Source organism: Bison bison, unplaced genomic scaffold (assembly GCF_000754665.1).
Source record: "Bison bison bison isolate TAMUID 2011002044 unplaced genomic scaffold, Bison_UMD1.0 scf7180017864180, whole genome shotgun sequence".
NCBI classification, from domain to species: domain Eukaryota; kingdom Metazoa; phylum Chordata; class Mammalia; order Artiodactyla; family Bovidae; genus Bison; species Bison bison.
The window spans coordinates 10,182,151-10,188,807 of NW_011494752.1; the positions used below are offsets into that span (position 1 = coordinate 10,182,151).

Sequence of the window (6,657 nt, forward strand, 5' to 3'; positions counted from 1 at the left end):
CCTTTACCTTTACTGACCAAGAAAAAGAGGAAAAACAGAAATTAATCAAGCTATGTTGGAAAGTGGAGTCACTGCTATGGTCTCTTAGCAAAGGAAAGATAATATAACAGTGCTGTGAACTGCCCACGAGTTTACGTAATTTAGACGAGACGGAAAATTCAATTCCCCGGATTCGGCAGGCAGCCGGCCCCCCTGCGCTGCCCACCTATGGCCACAAGAGAGCGCGCGAATCCGCCCTTCATGACCCTCCTGGAGCGCAGGCATGTGCCGCCCGTGGATGGCGCACCTAGTCCAAGGGGGAGGAAAACGCTTAGTGTGAGCTTCCCAACTTATCTTGCAGAAGCTTTCGTTTAATAGAATGTCCCTATGTTTCATTCTTTACCTTCTCTCAGTACTAGGATTTATTTTACAATAGCCGCTCATTGAGGCGTTTGAGTGTCGTACTCATAACTTGAGGGAGCATTTTGTAAAATAAGACAAAATCTTATCCAGTTGCCAGGATGTTTCTTGGCAAGAGTAGTGATCACAAGAAGACAACACATCAAAGAATATGTGATCAGAGATTTCAAGGGCCGTTATAATTATCTGCATTTGGGAGTGAAGAATTCTGCAGAGCAGACTGCATGTTACCTGGAGTCTGAATGAACCGCTCCTCTATCTTCACCTGTAAGTTCCTATTGCTTTCATCAGCTAAATCACAACATTGAATACAATTCTATATATTCTGCCTATGCTCACATGAGCCCTAATAACGAAACCAAAAGGATAAGACTCTTATAAACCGAGGAAAATGAAACAAAATACTGACGGAATTACTGCTGTATGTTAATTGTATTTAAATTATTGTGATTGTTCAAAGCTATTATATTGCTGGATAACGTTAGCCAAGAATTTAACTAAAATTGTTCTTTAAAAATTTGCTAAATGATTTGTCTATTACACTTTGGTGAGGCTAGGGGGAAAAATTTTTTTTAGCTTTGTTAAAGGTACTATAAACGTGTTCTGTATCAAAGTGTCACAAAATCATACATTTCAAATAACCATCTGGCCACGGATGAAGATCAAGGTGTTTTTGCACAAAGGACTTGCCACTCTGATTACCCCCATGTGTCCTGAACATCATCCCCATAAATGAAGTGAAGACTTGAATTACCTCTCAGCCTTTGCAAGGCTGGCATCAACTGTCCTCAGTTAGGACTCCTGAAGTGCCTCTTCCCATCTGAGCTGGTCTCCAGGAAAGAGTAGGGTGCAGGATGCAAGGGTCTGGTTACACGCATTAGCTGTCAGCAGATGTCTTGAGATGTTTCAGCAGTCTTGGGGCCTGCGGAGCGCCGCTATCTACACCAGGCTGAGCCTCCAATTGGGGCTTCACCAGCAATGGTTGGATTTCGGCAAGGTCCCCTTGTGAAACTCGGAGGCAGCCAACACAGGACCCTTGCCCAGGCTCCAGAGGGCCTATTATAGGCTCCCTTCGATAGTCTCTCAAACCCTGTTCCCTCGACCACGACCTGGTCCCACACTGATCCTTTACACTGGTTAAGGAGATGGGGGCCCTGGGCTGTGGAGCTGGTGAGTGAGATAGAGTCTGGGTCCTGGCTGCCAGCTTCTAGCTGCTTATTCTGCTTCCCATTAGCTCTTCTTTGCCAAGCTGGCTGCTGCTCCTTCTTCGTGGTCCCGAACATCACAGCCATCCAGGTTTTGCAAAGCTTCCAGGATGACCTTCATTAGGGACACATCTCCCTGAGCTTGGGGACAAGGGGTGCTAACATACACGTAGCTGGGAATCACCCAGACTAGACAGTAAGCTGTCTTTACACCTGGAATGTGCCTGTGAGGGGTTTAGGATTTCTTGGAATTCTAGGATTTGTTGGAAAGGGTTGTGTCCCTAGAAAGAGGGAGGAGTTTCCTCGTGGCCAGCCCCCAAATCCCAACTCGCACATTAGGTCTGAGTTTGAGCCTTCCCCTTGTTCGGGGAAGTGGACTGAGAGCTTATGCCAAGCCATTGGCTCTCTGTGGGACTCCTTAGGGAAGATTGGACCTCCTGAGGAGATGCTGAGGGTTCAAAGGCCTGTTGTGGTCTGTGGCCGGAAGGGCTGAGGCATCAGTGCATTGCTGTGGATCATTGAACCTGCGTGTCCTGGGGCTTGGGTGGGGGTGGCGGGGAGGCTGCTGCAGGCTGTGGCTCCACTTCCTTCAAGGGCAGAGAGAACCAAGGTGTTTCAGCACCAAGGTCTGGACAGCGCCCTCCGACTGGGCTGGTGGTGCCCTCAAGGGTGGTGTACACACCCCTCAACAGGAGTGTGGGTCTGGCGAGGGAGGCAAGGGAGGGAGCCAGGCCTGGCGCCCTGACGTCTCAGGGACAGACGAGAGGCAGATCTTGGTGTAGCCAACCCAGAGCAGCGTGCCATGCATGACCCTGGGGCTACTCCACTCTTGTGCAGATAAGAATGCTGCCCATGTCCACCCCTTCCATTGCCTAAGTGCAACATGGTGTTAAAATGGGTATTTCTGCTAAGAATCTAAGACAGCAGAGATCAGATACCTAAAGTGAGATGTGAGGCAGGCCGCCATGCAAAATTGACCCCCCCCCAAAAAAAAAGTGGCTGAGAAACTGTTGGGGGACTCTTACGCCCCTCACCTATAGTGAGAACATCAAAGTGGTCCTGAAAAGGACTGAAAAGGATTTCTAAGCTTTTGGAAAGATTGTGGGGAGGTGGCTTGTCCCACAGATCAAACCTAGTGACAATGATTTTAACAGGGTGCCTGGACAGCTTGACATGGGTCCCCTGGTGTTTGGGGGGGTACTCAGTGGTCTGATGTATATTTTTGCTCTCCTGGTAGTCCAGCGATTTAGACTCTGCACTTCCACTCCAGGGAGTGTGGGTTTGATCGCTGGTCAGGGAACCAAGATGGCCACTTTTTGCGTGGTGCGGCCCAAAAGTAAAAAGGTATCTGCACACTTTTTAAAGCACAGATTTGGGGGCAAAAGATGCAAGAATTCTTCCCATGATCTACACATGTTCTGTGTGCCTGGGGTACTGGATAGGGGGCTGGGAGTTTGGGGGAAGGTCCTCTAAGGTGCCATCTGAGGGGTGGCCTGGAGGGCTGATCACATAAAAGAGCATCCTAAAGGCTTCCCTAGTAGCGAGCAATGAGCTGAAATACTATTTTCTCCAGGGCTAAGTGAAATCCAGGAGATGGAGCCTCAGCCCTGAGGGAGTCTCTTAAAATTCCACCAAAGTCGGAGAGAGTAGGGTGCTGCTAGAGATACTGACCATGGAGAGTTCTCTGCACCTCTGTTTATCCTCCCTTCCCTGCTGTGACTCAGAAGCGCTCAGAGAAACTTCAGCAAGACCAGGAGGGAAGCGGCTTCAACTTTGATTCATGTCAGAGACTTGACTGTTACATAGGATAGTTGTAATCAGTCTGGGGGAGTGTTTCTTAAGTGGATTTGTCTCTCACTCTCTTCACCCACCTTTGCTCTGTCATCCATGAGAAGGAGAACTAGAAACTGAACACCTTTTTGAGGAATGATAGGGAACAGTCACTTTATGATCTCAGCTCACCTTATACATGTTTAGAACACCCTCTGAAACAAACGGCCAGTCCCATTTGCTTCCAATCCTGATTCCTTGGAGACAACGCATACAGCACCGGTAGCTCAGCATCTATCGGGAGAGCATCTCTCTGGCCAGTTGACGTGTCCCAGGTCTGGAGATAAGGAAACATCCTCAGTGGGAGAGGCATTTGTGGCAAGGCTGTACCATCTTCATTTTTAAAAAATTCATTTAAAAAATATTTATTTGGTTGCATTGGGTCTTAGTTACAGCCTGTGGGTGGGACCTAGTTCCCTAACCAGGAATCAAACCCAGGTCCCCTGCACTGGGAGCATGAGTCTTAGCCACTGGACCACCAGGGAAGCCTGTATGCCATTTTAAAATGCTATCTTCCTTTCAAAATGAAGCAGTACAGCTAGTTTGGTGTGAAGCAGGAATGTGTAAGTAGATTAATGGAACAGAATAATATCTAGGAATTAAAAAATGTTTTAAATATTTGATGCCTTGGTGCCGATGGAATAAACCTTTGAAGTTAAGTTTAAGACAATTTTTCTTTTTCTTTCTCTTCATCCCTACTTTTTCTTTCTAAAAAGTGATACTTTAACCACAAAAAATACCCTTGCCCCAATTTTTCTAATAATGTATGCTGCTTTGCTTTCTCAACTGGGGGAACAAGTGCTTATTCATGTGTAATAAATAAACTGAGAATTAGAACTGATAACTGAAAATCCACTTTTATAACAAAAATGAGATTGTATTGATAAAATATTATCTGACAGTTACAACCTTTTACAATTTGACTTATGAATATACAAAAAGAATTTTATCAATTCACATGAGAAACCTGAAAGACACCATTAAAACTTTAATAAAGTTTGCTTAGAACTAATTCTTAGGCTAGAATATCTACAAAAGAGATTTGAACATAAAATTCTTTTTTAAAAATTATTTATTTACTTGGCTGCACCAAGTCTCAGTTGCATGCAGGATCTTTAGTTTCAGCATGAACCCTTAGTTGCCGTGGAAGTTATGGCATATGGGATTTAGTTCCCTGACCAGAGATTGAACCCAGTTCCCTGCACTGGGAGTGCAGTCTTAGGTACTGGGCCACCAGGGAAGTCCCTGAATGTAAGATTCTTGAAAGAAGAACAGTCTAAGAGATTTCAGAGTGTTTGGTATTAAATTAAAATGTTACTTTTAGGAGATTTAAGTGAATAGAAAGGGGTTGTTTTCTGCCTTAGCCAAGGAGGCAAGACCCACTTAAGACATTTAAGTTTAAACTCATGCTGAAATGTGAGATCTCTTGGATTAAGTATTGCTTCCACTGGTTCACAGTAGCAAGGGAACCTCAAGGAGAAGAGGAGAACAGGTCACTGCAAGAAAGCCCTAGGGGATAGCCTCCTGAGCACTGGGTGATGGGGATGGGCCCTGTGCCCCAGCCTGTCCTCTGGTCAGTGGATTTGAGAAGGGATCTGCCCCCCTCCCCAACCCCCAGGGAACAGAGAGCAAGACCACGCATAGCAGAGCCCCATCTGATGCCTCTGAACAGATTTTAGAGAAGGCCAAGAGTAATTTCAGAGTGTGAGTAAGAGAGAAAAGCATGTTGTTTGTTTATTTTTAAATTCTGAAGAACTAGGAAAAGAGACTAGTTCATGACAGAAGAAAGATATAACAATGAAAATGATGGAAAGGTTCAGATTTCTTTTTCCCCAGAAAAATAGTATGAGACTTCCTTCAAGGTATGGCCTCTTTAAAATGAGGTTTGAAAAGCTTTATGGGGCAACTGACTTTGAGTTTAAAAGAGAGGAGAGTAAGACAGGGGATGCCTTTTGGAAACTGAAATGACAATAGCAGGATCAGGTGCTCTCTGAAATTGCAGAGCATGGAATCCCAGATGGCTGACATGCCTGAGAAGATGCCCAAAGGGCAGAGAGAATATGAAAACAGGAGACAATCTGAGAGGAGATTACTGATGCAGAGGATGGAGCAGCATGATTATCCATCCAGGTGGTGGGACCTATCCACCCTATGGAAAGGTGAACACACTCCCGGGAAAAGTCTAGAGCAAAAGGAACTGAAGCAATACTGAAAAATACGCTAGGAAACTTTTCTAAACTGGCTGAAAAGTAGTCTTTTATAATTATTTTAGTTTCCTCTGGTCTTGGGCTATGTTCCTTTATCTCCATAGCTTTGAGTATGTGAGCAATGCAATTTAATAAAAGCTTTTTGATCATAGGTTAGTCTCACAGGTTAAAAACAACTTGTTGAATTTTAATTTGCATTTCTCTAATCGTATAAAGAAGTTATTTTCATGTGTTTAAAAATAATTTACATTTAGTTTCCCCATAACTCTCTTGTCCTGTCTTCTGTTGTGCTGTTTATGTGTTAATCACTCAGTCCAGTCCCACTCTTTTGGACCCTTGGGACTGTATCCCACCAGGCTCCTCTGTCCATGGGATGGGTTCTCCCAGCAAGAATACTGGAGTGGGTTGCCCTTTCGTTCTCCAAGGGATCTTCCTGACCCAGGGATTGAGCCCAGGTCTTCCACATTGCAAGGAAACTCTTTACCAACTGAGCCACCAGGGAAGCCTGTACTGTTTATCTCTTTTAAAAATAGCTCTTCGGGTGACAAGGGGCTGCAGTGCTCGGTTCACACCCCCAGGAGTCTTCCATGTCACCCCTGTCAGATAAGAAAACGACACTATTGCAGAGGAATAGGAGCACGGAAGCACGAACAAACCCTAAGCGGTCCAAAGTCCCCGGTTCGCTCGGTGCGAAAATGTGAAGTTATGACCTCGACGTGACTTGAACACGCAACCTTCTGATCTGGAGTCAGACGCGCTACCATTGCGCCACGAGGTCACGAAAGCCACCTTACTTTTGATCCTTTAAGGCTCCTCAGTCCCGCCCATCCAGGTCACTTCTTAGAGTAGACTCTGCTTTCCCGGTAAACTTCCGGTCAAACAGAAAAAGAGCGAGAATTGGGCGGAGGACCTGGCTGTGCGAGCTCCCAGGACTCCCGGCCCACCCAAGCCCAGGCGGGGAAGCAGCTGCAAAACCCAAAGTCCGGCCGGTGCGGGGGTTGGGTGAGTGCAGTACC

General features: G+C 45.9%; 1 non-coding gene across 1 annotated transcript; it reads right to left on the reverse strand.

Annotated features, from left to right (window-relative positions):
* Positions 1 to 6,347: 6,347 nt before the first annotated feature.
* Positions 6,348 to 6,419, reverse strand: TRNAW-CCA. The gene has a single exon. It is a non-coding gene; the product is annotated as a tRNA-Trp (tRNA).
* Positions 6,420 to 6,657: the final 238 nt, after the last annotated feature.